This window comes from Manis javanica, chromosome 4, assembly GCF_040802235.1.
Source record: "Manis javanica isolate MJ-LG chromosome 4, MJ_LKY, whole genome shotgun sequence".
In the NCBI taxonomy this organism is placed as follows: domain Eukaryota; kingdom Metazoa; phylum Chordata; class Mammalia; order Pholidota; family Manidae; genus Manis; species Manis javanica.
The window spans coordinates 19,252,424-19,266,727 of NC_133159.1; positions in this window are offsets into that span (position 1 = coordinate 19,252,424).

Genomic DNA, 14,304 nt, shown 5'->3' on the forward strand with positions numbered 1-14,304 from the left:
TCTGTAAAACAGAATGCAGCTTAGCAGCCAGGGCTGGGGTGGGAATGGGCACCAGAGATCTGTTTGGGGTGATTGAGTGTTCTAAAGTTAGACTGTGGTAATGGTTACACAATTCTGTAAGCTCACTAAAAGTCACTGAATTATACACTTAAAAGAGGCAAATGTTATGCCAGGCAAATTATGTCTCCATAAAGCTATTAAGAATGACATTGTAATTAACATCTTTAACAAAATGTCAAAATGTTTATTTCCTCACTGAACAAAGGAGATAATTTTCTCAGATTTGCCCCCTGATTTCAGAGGCACTGACTGCCTGCCTTCCTGAGGCCTACCAGTGGCTGTTTCAGGCTTTGGGCTCAGGACCCATTCAATTTTCCTGCCTGGAACCGAGAGGCCTCAGATCTTTTTAGAGACTGGCAAAATCGGGGCCCTTTGAAAAGAGAGCTAGAGAAACTGAGGCCCAGAGAAATGAAGGGCCTTGCCAAGCCTGCACAGGCATCAGGCAGCGTTTCCATCACTGCCCAGCCCAGACTGGCTTCATCATGCGGGGACAGGAGAAGCAGTCACGGAACGAGCCGGCTCTGTGTGCCGCCTAGGGGCCCCTGGGTGCTTTCCTGCCAGAGCCCCTTCAATTTCTCTGGAAACTCTTGCTCCTGCAGTTTTTTTCCTCTCAGTTATACACAGTACAAACACAGTCTCACCTGGTAGGTATTAAAATGTCTGGTCCTATTTGCTAACAAAATGTTCATGTTCTAGTTAGTCTAAAGCTTTTCCTTTCTGAAAGCTCAGAGGAAGAGATAAGAGTAGAAAAAGTCTTTGCCCAGCCTGTTGTAATTTGGCATTAGCACCTCTGGGCATGGCAGATACCCAAATGCCAGTTCTGTCCCCGTGGGGTGCTTTTGTGGGTCCCCAAGAGAACTCCCTTCCAGGGATCTCACCCTGCATTCCAAGGCAGGGTGGTGGCACTCCTTAGCTCATCCCTTCTGACCCCCGGCCCTCAGTCTCTGCACCCCCATCTCACTGCTCAGCTGCAGTTGCCCTGCCCTGGGAGGAAGCCCCTTGAGCAGGGTCCTTCTCAGGGTACTCACAGCCACCTTCCTTCTCGCCTAAGGGAACAGCCACTGTTCCCCACCATTGGGGCAGGAGCACCCATGCCCAGAGAAATGGGATGGTGAGCTACGTGCTAAGCCTCCACATACAATAGGTAGTACGTTTGATCCTGACAACAAACTACAAGGTAGGCATTTTCACCCCCTGCCCCACCCTCCTTCACAGGTGAGTAAACTGAGGCCCAGACACAGCAAACAGAACTGACTGGTATTAGAAGTCAAGTTTGCCTGACCCCAAAGCCTTTTCCTTTCCACGTCAAGGATTTTTGTGCCCGACTGAGGCCACTGCTCTCATTAAAAGCAAATACTTAGTGCCTGGTGGTGGTGAGGCAGGTCAGACCAGGAAATCCAGGTGGACTGGAGGCCCAGGACTGGGCAAAGCACAGGAGCAGGAGGGAGACAGGATTGCTCTCGGGACCCAGGCCCCTGTGTCCAGAAAGTAGATCTGGAATAAAAGTCACCAGGTGATCTGTGGCCTGGGGACCAAGGGACAGGAGGGTGGAGGTGTCACTTACCAAGGTGAAAACAGTGCTTTCCAAACTTTGCTGCAAATAGATTCACCCAGGGGTCTTTAAAAAAATTACTGATGCCTGCACCCCACCCCCCCAGACATTCTGATCTAATTGGTATGGGGAGCAACCTGTGCATCATGCGTTTTAAATGTGTAGCCAAGTTGGTGGCAGGGACAGGGTGTGGAGGAGGGGCAGGCAGCTCTGGAAGGCTGATGGGAGGAAGGGGCAATGACTAAGGCTCAGAAAGCTGGAGCAGGGCAGGGAGCTCAGGGCCCAGGGCACGGGACTGGCCCTGAGTGGCACTTGGGAAAGATTAGTTGGAGCTGTGGGAGGGCAGGGCAGGAGGGGAGGAATGGAAGAGAAGAGAAGCAACAGCCTAGACAGGGCAGTGAGCTTGTATCCACTGTCCATCACCAACTTTCTGTGTGACCTGGGATAATTGCTCCCCTCTCTGGGCCTTGGGTTTCTCCATCTGGAAAAGGAGGGGATTGACCTTGATCATGGCCAAAGATCCTTCTGGTCCCAGGTTTGGAGGAGCCTGGCAAATTAGACCTCCGAGAGTGAGGAAAGCCAGGAGTTCCCTATCTGCATCTGTCTGGCAGGCACCCAGGTTCATGAGCCAGCCTGGCCCCTCCCAGGCTCCCCCACCACTAGCCACTCTGTCACACGGCCAGACACATTGGTGGAAATTTCCTCTCAGCCCCTCTAGCCCAGCCTGGGGAATGTGGTTGTCTTTCTAGCGTCAAGTGGAAATTTCCACTGTCCACCTGACAGCTGTGCCGTGGAGCTGGAGACAGAGATCACGCAATGGGAGAGGCCCGTTTCTAGTTAGAGGCCACACAGGCAGCCTCCTTCAACAAGGACTCGTGGAGAACCTCACATACCGTGTGCTGGGCCCTATTCCAGGTGCCATGGACACAGGAAAGGGCAGACAGTCTCTCTACCAGAAGCATATCTCCTCATGAGAGGAAGAGAAGACACGTGAATACTGTGAATAAAATGAGGCAGGGTGACACAGGGAAGGCAGTATACAGAGAAGACAAGTAATGATTCTATAGCATCTTACTATGCTGATGCACAGTGACTGTAATGGGGTATGTGGGGGGCACTGGATAATAGGGGGAGTCTAGTAACCATAATGTTGTTCAAGTAACTGTACATTAATGATATCAAAAGAAAAAAAAAGAAAGAATGCAAACCAAGGGTAACCATTGCCCAGTATACAAGAAATTAACGTTTTATAAGTTGAACACAAACATTTAGGTAAAATGAGGGTTTGGTTAAAATTTTTTTTCAAATTATCAAAAAAACCTCTCGTTTTGAAAAAAATAAAATGAGGCAGGGTGAGGAAGCGGAGTGGTGCTGGGGGCGGGAGGCGGCTGTTAGAGACAGTGGTCTGGAAGGCCTGGCTGCGGAGGAGGCAGCATCTGGGTGATCATCAGGGGAACAGCAGGCACAGCTGCCCTGAAATGGGCCTAGGCTGGCAGGTTGAGGATGGCACGGGAAAGAGTAGGTGATGAGATCGGAGTTTCCTGAGGTGCCTTCCGTGGTAAGGTCTCTGGATTGCATGCTTAGTGCTGTGGGCAATCCACAGGAGGATTCTGAGCAGTGGTGTGTGACGGGATCTGACTTCCATTTTTTCATTTGTTTGTGTTTGTTTGACTACTTACTTTATAACCCAGGGCTGAAAATGATCTCCCTACCAGGGACAGGCTTCTTCTCAAAGGCTTGTCCCAGCTTCACAGCCCACATAAGTGTATATGTTTAGCCAGGGCAAAGCCGTACTTGGGAATGAACTCATGCAGCAAATGCTGTGTGGCTGCATCACTTAGAGGCATTTGCAGGGGCCAGCCGGTGGGTCTGACCCATCCTCCTCTGACTGCTGATCCACATCTGCTAGAAGGTGAAGAGAGCAGCCTGCAAGGAAGCCACCAGCCTGGAGTTCTAAGGGCTGCGGTTTCTCCTGTGATTTCTCCCTGCTTCCTGTTGGCGCCCTGGCAATGCTGCAGGTGCACACAGGCCCTTTGGATGTCAGTATCGCCCTTCAGGACTGAGCTGAAAGAGGTTTCATGAAATGCCAAAAAATTCACAGAAGGCTAATGTAAAAGTCAGTTCACAATTGTTACTTTTTAGTTAGGATTCCTAAGAGTTAGGAACTCTAATGTATGTGATTAAAGGTACTAGAAATAGTAAGGGAAACATCTCTGAATGCAAGGAAAGTAGGATTTGTTTTTGGTAAAAGAAGATGGGAGGAATGGAAATGCATTCATGTTGAGAGAAAAGAAGTAATTTGGTCCTAAAGTGAGGCTGGTTATTTAAAGAGGAAAAATAAAGGGCAAAATCTGAATGTAAAAAAAAAAAAAGTTGAAGGTTTGTGAAAAAAAAAACCTTTGAAAAGGAATTTTAATGTGTGGTCAAGCTATATAACGTTAAAATGAGTTTATTTAAGAATGAATTTTAACATCAAACATACATTGGTACAAAACTAAAATTTATTTTTTCTCTCTGTTAAAATGACAAAGCTTGCTTAAATTATTGGTCTGCTCTTAATAAGAAATTGTAAATAAAGTTTTTTTCTTTACCTTTGATGTAATCTGCCTAGAAAAGCAAAGATCCTATGTTTTGTCTTCATCAAGTCTTTGATTACTTAGAAGAAAAAAAACAGTCTTTTCAGTATTAAACAGCTAAGGCTCTTTACAAATATTTAACTTAAGTATTTGCCTGGGAAGTCTTTGTCACTTTGGTTAAATGGATAACTAAGTATTGTTTCCTAGTGACCTATGATCCTATTTGACCAAGTGTTTTAAAATATTTTTGGTATTTTTACAAACTTATGAAAAATCAAATTCTAAATGAAGTCCTTTTTAATCTCTAGCTAACTTTGGTATTTTTCAAAGGGCCCCTGAATATCAAATATCTAAAAGAGAGACATTAAACCAATTAGGCTTATTTGGTTAAGTAATGTTATATTATATGGGAAGTATTATCAAATAAGTAATGATAAACCTTCTTAGGTTATATTGTGCTGGTGAATGTTACTAATATGTGTTTTAGAAACTGTATAAAATTCTGATATGTCCTGGTATAAGGTTGTCAGTCATAATTCTAGTTATTAACTTAAAATGTTGTATGTCACAGGAATAACCAAATTTCACTCTCAATTACATTGTAATTAATTCTAATCAGATCTTTGACCATGCCAATTTTTAAGTCTTTTGTCATTTATAGTTAATTGTTTTACTCAGATGTTTTTACAAAAGCTTCCTGCAAATTTGTTTCATTTTCAGAGAAATTCATAGAAAGGAGCCTGACAAGTACTCTAAAATATAGATCTATGATAACTTTCAGATCACACAGCTGAACTGGATAAGAATTTCCAAAATAGTGGGAAAACTGGATTCAAACAGCAAACTGAGGAAGATGGTTGTAACTTCTATGACTATTGTTTAAAACTTCATTGGTTCTCCAATATTTTGTTTTTTCAGATTTTGGGAAACCTTTTTCTCTTTTCTCTTAAGGTATCAACAATTTTGTAAGATACACCACTGTAAACAAAAATGAAACATTTACTTTTTCTCCCCACTTGTTCGCTCCAGAATTCAAAAACTTCTGAGTATGATTTTCATGGCAAAATAGCTAGTTATTTACTTAAATTCAGTGAGACTCTGTTCTCCTTGTAACATAACACAACTAGAAACATTGGTTATATTACCAAAGCTTTGACTGGAATATCATATTTGAAAGAGATGTACATCGACTTGGATATGACCAGTTTTAAGGATCTAAAGGTGACTTTACAGAGCCAATAAAGTCCCTTGAAAAAGAAAATTGACCTGGTGTCTTACTTACAAGGTTCCAGCAAAGTAGTTTTAAAAAGAGTATATAGGGTCAATTACTACTCTTGCCACACTTAGATAAATAAATCAGGCAAAGTTTAATGCAAACAAATAAGTTTCAATATAAAAAATGAGGGTAATTGAAGAGAGGAGAAATTATGTCAAACCTTTGTCTGTATTAGATTCTAATCCTGTTAATTGTCTTTGAGTTTCTCTTATATATCTGCGAATTGGACTGGATCCTGAATGCTTTAGTTTCCTCAGAAATCTGGCTATGAGGCTCCAAATGAACATTTATAGTTTTTTTCCTACTCTTCTGATATGGAACTGGTAAGAACAAAGACTGCTCTTCAGTTTCCTTGAAAGAAACTATACCAGGTCCTCTTCACAACCCAGATGACAGCCAAACTTCTGGGATTTAAACCTTGGGTGTACATCTCACAGTCGAAAAAGGCTCCACCTGACATCTGGTCTATACAACCACTGGAGATCTCCAAACCAACTGACAAGGAAGAGAAGTGGCTGACATCAAGGCAGATTGCTTCCTCCCAAGACACCAGATCAAGACTTCATTCATACTTTAAACACAAAACACTCCTTCCCTTTCTTCCTTTTACTTTGACACTGGCCAGGAAACAACACCATCGTCAGTATCTCCCAGGCCATTGCTAAGGGAGATAAACTTTGCCTTTCAGACTGCTGGATTTGTCACCAAAAGCTTCTTTGTGAACTTGAAGTTGTAACCTGTGAATATGACAGAGATTAAACAAAAACTTGATGGCCTGTGAATGCCGCACAAAGGATCAACAAGAGCTGTGAGAACTACAGAGGGGTAGCTTCGAGTGCTACGAATGCCTTGAATTTTGACCACATCTCTCAGTTAAGCTGAGAGTCTATAAAAAAGGGGGAACTGCTAAAGAAAACCACAGGCCCCAAATGGTATCACTTACATTAAAGTTCCACGTCAGAAAACCAAGACTTAATACCTAACCTAACCACAGTTTCAGTACTCCCAGGAATGTAACCTTTAACCAGGCAAACTGGAATTTCCCAGTCAACACTAGGAGGTAATCTCCTGATAGAGGATTCCCCTTAAGAGGGAGATCTTACCTAAAACAATGCATTCCTTGCTAATAAATTCCTTTTATACACTTCCTCTCTGTCTTTAAAAATCTTCCATTTGTACAGTTTCTTGGAGCTCTCTCTGCTTGCTAGATGGGATGCTGCCAGATCCATAAATCATTTAATAAAGCCACGTAGATCTTTAAATTTATTGTGTTATTATTATTATTGTTATTTTTAACAACTCCAAACCCAGGAAGGAAGGCTGGAGGAGATGTTCTTGGAGCTCTTGTTGCCAAGGGCAACCTCCTGACCATCAGAAGATCACAGCTCTTCTCTGGGGACACAACAGGGACCACCTCCTGCTCCAGCTCCAAGATGAAGCACCACAGCTGCCCCTCCATGTCCCACACCAGTCCCCTCTCGGCTTTGGTAGTGAGGCTGTAATCCACGGCCCACATGCAGTCCAGCAGTATCCTGTTGGCTCTACTATGACATAGATCCTGAATCTGACCTTGTCTGTCCATCCCATTGACCCCACCCTGATCCATGCCACCCTATGTCTCCCTCCTGCACACCTGCTCCTTATATACAGTCTCCTCACAGTGGGCCAAGGACTCTTTACAAACATAATCTAATCACATCATTCTCCACTTAAAGCACCCAGAGGCTTCACACACTCACAAAATACACTGCAACCCCCTCATCCTGGCCCACAGACCTGCGTGCCTGGGCCCTGACCCCCTCCTTGCACTGATCCCCTTGCTCACCATATCCAGCCACCTGGGTCGTATTTATGCTCTTTCATCAGACCTACTGATTCCTGCTTTAGGGACTTTGCCCACTGTTCTTTCTGCCAGGAACTCAGTGCTACCCACCCACCTTGTCTGTACAGACCCTCACCCACTGCCACATCACTAGCTGTTACATCCCTCCTTTCCATTTTCTCCATAGCCCTCACCATAATCTTTTCTAATTGTCTGTCCCCTCCATCAGAATGTAAATTCATGAGGACAGAAACTTCGTCTTCATTGCGCATAGCCATATCCCCAGGGCCTAAAACTGTGCCTGGCATGTGGGAAGGCTCAGTATGTATTCTGTTCAATGAACAAATGAGTGAATGGAGAGACTTGGGTGCTCTCTTAGAGACAATTAAAGAAAAAGGAGAGGCATTTGACAAAATCCAGTATCTATTCATGATAAAAACTCAACAAAGTGGAAATAGAGGCAACATACTTCAACATAATAAAGTTCATATATAACAAACCACACCTAACATACTCAATGGGAGAAGCTGAAAGCTTGTTCTCTAAGATCAGGAACAAGCAAGGATGTCCGTTTTCACCACTCTTTTTCAACATAGTACTGGAAGTCCTAGCCTCAGCAATCAGACAAGAAAAAGAAAGGGCATCCAAATTGTAAAGAAGAAGTAAAATTGTCACAATCTGCAGAACATGATACTGTATATAGAAAACCCTAATGAGTCTACCAAAAAACTTAGAACAAATAATGAATTCAATAAAGCTCAGGATACAAAATTAACATACAGAAATTTCTTGTGATTCTATATGCTAATAACCAGCTATCAGAAAAAGAAATTAAGAAAACAATTCCATTTATAATTGCATCAAAAAGGATAGAATACCTAGCGTGGATAAAATGAAAGTTCCTGTGGTCAGGATTCTCACCTGGCCCTGGTTGGCTAGTTCACTACACATGTGTGGGCAATATGTTGCTATTGACTCTATATAAAGAGCTCTGCCCAATGCTCAGGGTGACATGGTGGCATGGCTTCAAGGCTGCAGGAGAGCAGAGCAGAGGTTGGAGTGGTGGCAGTACCGAGAACAGAGGCCCAGAGGATGGCTGTGTGAGCAGAGAGGCCCAGAGGCAGAAACTGGTTTACTGCATGCAGATTCACTCTGAGTGAATGGGATTTTAGTGACTGACCTGCCACTGTGGAAATAAAATTGTGTATAACCCTTTCAGTCCAAGAATGTTCTACTGTCATTTCTTTGGTCACATTGAGTCCATAGTGAACTTGCCTGAGGCTGAAACCCATCGGCAAGACAAATTTAACCAAGGTGGTGAAAGACCTGCACTCTGAAAACTGTAAGGTATTGATGGAATGAATTAAAGACAACATAAATAAATGGAAAGATATATCATACTCACAAAGTAGAAGAATTAATATTGTTAAAATGTCCATACTACCCAAAGTGACCTACAGATCCAATGCAATCCCTGTAAAAATACCAATGGTGTTTTTCACAAAACTAGAATAATTCTAAAATTTGTATGAATCCACAAAAGATCTTGAATAGCCAAAACAATCTTGAGAAAGAAAAACAAAGTTGAAGGTATCACACGCCTTGATTTCAAACTATACTACAAAGCTATGGTAATCAAAACAGCATGGTACTGGAACAAAAACAGACACATAGATCAATGGAACAGAAAAGTGAGCCCAGAAATAAACCCATATTTATTGTAGTCAATTAGTCTACAACAAAGAAGACAAGAATATGCAATGGGGAAAAGACAGTCTCTTCAATAAATTATGTTGGATAAATTCGACAGCTATATGCAACAGAATGAAACTGGACCACTTTCACATACACAAAATATACAAAGTCAAAATGGATTAAGTTACTGAATGTAAGATCTGAAACCATAAACCTCCCAAAAGAAAATAGGTACTAAATTCTTGAACTTCAGCATTAGTAAGTTTTGTCTGGATATATCTCCTCAGGAAAGGGAAGCAAAAGCAAGAATAAATGAGACTACATCAAACTAAAAAGCTTCTTCATAGCAAAGGAAACTATCAACAAAACAAAAGACAACCTACAGAATAGAAGAATATATTTGCAAATGATATATATGACAAGGGTCAATATCCAAAATACATAAAGAATTCATATAACTCAACACCAACAAGAAAAATAATCTGATTAAAAAATGCGCAGAGGTACTGAATAAGCATACAGATGGCCAATAGACACATGAAAAGATTTTCAACATCTCTAATCATCAAGGAAATGCAAGTCAAAACCTCATACCAGTCAGAATAGCCAAATATACAAAAATACAAGAAATAACAAGTGTTGCAAGGATGTGGAGAAAAGGGAATCTTTGTGTGCTGTTGGTGGTAATGTAAGTGGTGCGACCAGTATGGAAAACAGTGTGGAGCTTCCTCAAAAATTAAAAATACCATTTGATCCAGTAATTGCACTTCTGAGTATTTACCCAAAGATAACAAAAACACTAGTTGAAAAGATATATGCACCCCTATGTTTGTTGCAGCACTATATACAACAGCCAGAATTAGAAAGCAACCTAATGTCCATCAACAGATGAATGGATAAAGGTGTAGTACATATACATGATGGAATATTAGCCATAAAAGAATGAAATCTTGCCATTGGGACCACATGGATGGACCTAGAGGGTATTATACTAAGTGAAATAAAGTTGGACAGAGAAAGACAAATACCACATGATTTCACTTATATGTGGAATATAAAAACAAAACAATGAACAAACATAAAACAAAGACTTGTGAATACAGGGAATACCCTGGGGATTGCAAGAGGGGAGACAGGTAGGACAACAGGTGAAATAGGTGAAGGGGATGAAGAGGCACAAAATTCCAATTATAAAATAAATGAGTGGACAGTGACTGTGAAGGGGTATGTGGGGGGGGACTTGGTAAAGGGGGGAGCCTAGTAAACATAATGTTCTTCATGTAATTGTAGATTAATGATACCTAAATAAATAAATAAATAGATAAATAAATAAAAATAAATGAGTCATGGGGATGAAAGGTACAGCATGGGGAATACAATCAATAATATTGTAATAACTTTGGTAAATATGGTAAGTATAATGAGTGAGCATTTTGTAATGTGTTGTACAGATGAAGCTAATATGTCAACTGTACTTCAATAAAAAAATAAGTAAATAAATTAAAAATAAATAAAATAATGATAAAGAGAAAAGACTGAAGAGAGGGGACATGGTACCTGAAATACAAGTCAGAAACTAGAACCAAGGAATGATCATCTTCCCAACAGTTAAAACCCTCCTCCCTGACTGCCCAAGTGATCCTGTGGACAGGAGCATCTCCGGGATGGGAATCAGAGTCCATTTGGGGAAAACAGGAAGGAGGTAAGCACACTCACCATACTGACCCATTGAATTCAGGCCAGAATAGGACCTGACCATCTGTGGAATGATGTTGAGAGCGCCACCTGCTGGTCTGTCACTGACTAGCTATGGGGCAGTGATGTAACCTTTCTGAACCTGTTCTCTTGTGTGGAAAATAGGATAAAAACAGTATTTACTTCACAAGGATGTTTTAAAGATTCAAAAAAATGGGCTAAGAAAAATGTGTATTTGCTACAGTTCATTGCAAATGGTAAGCGCTCAGAAACCCTTGGCCATCAAAAAGAAAGGAGCGACACTGTGCAGAGAGGCCACACAAAGACAGGTGGCTGGGAACCCAGGGGCAGCCAGGTCCTACATGCTGGGAGTCACTCTCCCAGAAAGATGCAGAAGTTTAAAGCCTCCAAACTTTAGCACCCATCCCCAAAATGGACTTTTGAGTTCTTCCGGTTGAACTACCTCATTGTACAAATGTTCTGAGTCCCAGAAAGGAAAAAAATTTCTCTAAGATGCCTAGAGAGTTGGCAAGAAAGTCGAGTGCACAGGGGCCAGCTGGGGAGCAAGATGCTGAGACGGGTTGGCCAGGAGGATTACGAGCTCCCTGTCCTCCTTGGTCTGGAGGGAGAGGTTCTGCCCTCCTCTGTCCCCTCAGCTGCAGTGAGGGGAAATGGCAGACTGAGAAGACTAGGCAGTGGCAGGAAGAGCACTGCGCAGGGAGCAACAAGGAGAGACAGGGCGTGGCAGGGGACTGACTTGTCCCGTCCATCCCCCAAGTGCCAAGCCCAGTGCTAGGTGTTCATAAGCCCAGCACAGGCTCAGTGCTCATCCAGCCTCAGAGGGATTGTCCCCATTTTACAGATGAAGGTATAGATGCTGGTAAAGCAGTGAGTTGGAACTTGAGTCCCTTTCTGTGCGACTCCAAAAATCTCTGCCCTGCCTCTGCCTGGTTGTTGAAAGGTCTGGATTTGGGACCACCACTAACTGGCTGCAATCTTGGGCAAATTCTTTTTTCTCTTGTTTCAAGTCCTTTCTCTCAAGGACGGTGGACACAGGGGTCACTGAGGGCCCTTCCAGCTGGGCCCTTCCAGAATGGAGCTGACATTCTTGGAATTATAAACAAACACGCCTCCCACTCCTCCACCCCTCCTCACGGCTGGGTCAGGAGGGAAGCCTGCCAGAAGGCCTGCAGTCTCTCCTCCTTTGCCCCAGGGGCACAGGACAGCCCCGCCCAGGGAGAGCCCGGTCCAGCCTCCTCCCCTCCCTCCCACCCCCAGGGAGCCTGGGCGGGGCCTCAGCCCTTGCCATTGTCTAGGGCAAATCTCAATTCAACAGTTTGGGTTAATGAAGGTAAACAATGAATCAAGCTCTTCAATTGGGTGCTTATTTCCCCACAAAAGTTTCGAGGCTCTGGGAAGCCCACAGGTCAAGATTTAGATCAGTGCTTCTCAAACCAAATTAAAAAAATGTTAATAATCTGCCAAGCACTTACATATTTTTGTTTGTTTGTTTCCTCAATTGTTATTTCTTGATTGACTATTGATTTTTTTTATTAAGGTATCATTGATATACACTCTTATGAAGGTTTCACAAGAAAAACAATGTGGTTGCTACATTCACCCATTTTATCATGTTCCCCCCCATGCCCTATTGCAGTCACTGTCCATCAGTGTATTAAGATGCCACAGTCACTGTCTTCTCTGTGAAGCACTTAGTTTTATAAAAATGAAAGAAATACACTAGATAGTAGAGATGGTTATGCAGTATTGTGAATGTGCTTAATGCCACTGAATTATACATTTTAAAATGGTTAAAATGGTACATTTATGTATACTTTACAAAAAAATCTTGATAAAATGAAAATAAAGAATGCAAAATACTAACCTCAGTTCTAACTGTATTCAACAGACCTTGTAAGATTGTTACAAGTTTTCCAAATACTTTCAATTTCTGTACTTACCTCACTGCAGAGAAGTAACAATTTGTGGCCTGGCAGTGGTCTGAGGTCTATCAGTTAACAGCACCAACTGAGGCTGCTGAGAGGTGGACTCTAGCTTTGCAGAGCCTCTCAGGAGATTCGCCAGAAGGAAAAAGGCTACAGCAGGGGAATCCCTGCTCCCCCAAGCAGGTAGTTCTGGATGCCAAGCCAGTCAACCCCAAGCAGCCCCAGGCCTGGCAATCTGGTCTGACTCAGGGCTGGACCCATTATAGCTCTGGGCTGGAATGGGGTTCCCAGCTCTGGCCAAGTTCAGTCTGGACCCAGTGAGACTGAAAAATGACAATGGAACTTTGTGTGGGGTGGTGGTAAGAGGATTTATATCACACTTTATTCTCACAGTGGCAGGTTGAGTGAGTTTCATGTCTGCATCCGGCAAGTCCATCTCCGTTTCTGCCTGCACTCCAGCCTCTGTTCCTGACTCTGTCTCCACTCCAGGCTCTGCCTTTGCCCCAAGCACTGGCTAGAACCCTTTACATAGCAACACAGACAATATTGGCTTATTGCCAAGAAGTATGTAAGCATTAGCCTATGTAGTAGGCTGATTACATCACCAAGTAGATTAGGGTCAGGTGAGAGCTGGGCCATAGGAACTTCCTTTTCCCTGCCTGCATCCTTCTACTCCAGTTCATCATCCAGGACCTTCTTGATGTATATTGTTATTCAAGTGCCCTGTCAGTGGAGCTGAGGGGTGGTGGTGGAGTGGGGTGAGCTGGGGGAGAGAAGTACAGGATAAAGCTGTATTTGTAACTCCTATACCAAACTTGGCCCAAGCATCACCTTCCTATAGGGAGTCATCCAGGCCTGCAACCAGACTGAGCAGCCCCATCTCTGCCCTCACATCATGGCATGGGTCTCCCTGTATTTGCATTGAATGGTTGACATGGTAAATTCAACAGTGGTACCTGTTCCTCTGGCAGGGGGCAGTGTAGCATGTGCCTTGTTATGTTATTTCAAGAGTATGGCCAGATTTCAAGCCCTGGCTGGGTCCCCCAGTGCAGGGTTCACCCTGCTCAGCACTGAGCAGTGGCCTTGATGGTTAGTGCTGCAGGCCTTTCTCTGCCAGACTTTCGAGGGACTGGAGAGCAGACATTGTCTGGGATTGTGTCTTGAGCACAGTGGTCTTTGCCTGGCTGAGCAACAGAAAACACTGTGGGCTTTAAAAGAACTCTAGATACCTAGACTCTTGCTCTAGAAATTCTACCTACAAAGGTCTGATGAGGGTCCCTGAATCTCTCTCTGCATTTTGAAAAAGTGCCTTGTGACTCTGATGTCCAGCTGTTGTCTGGTCTCTAAGAGGTGCCAGTATTTGGTGACTGTGCTCACAGAGGTGCAGCATGTCTGTAGAAGGAGACACAGGGCCCTGTGGCCTCCAGGGGAGGGACCCTAGGGGACATCAGAGGGAGGGGTGTCACCTTTTATTATATATACTTTTGTACTGATTGGACTTTGACCTAAACAGAAGGTTTTACTGACTGACAGACTTGCTGTCATCTATGTCAGGGCCAGAAACTCTAGACCTTCATCTGTCCCCACCGTGGTGCTGTTAAGGAGAGTGGGAAGGCCGAAGGAATGGAGAGGGCCCATCCCACCACAAGGGGGCAGCAGCTGCCCAGAGCCTGCTGATTGCT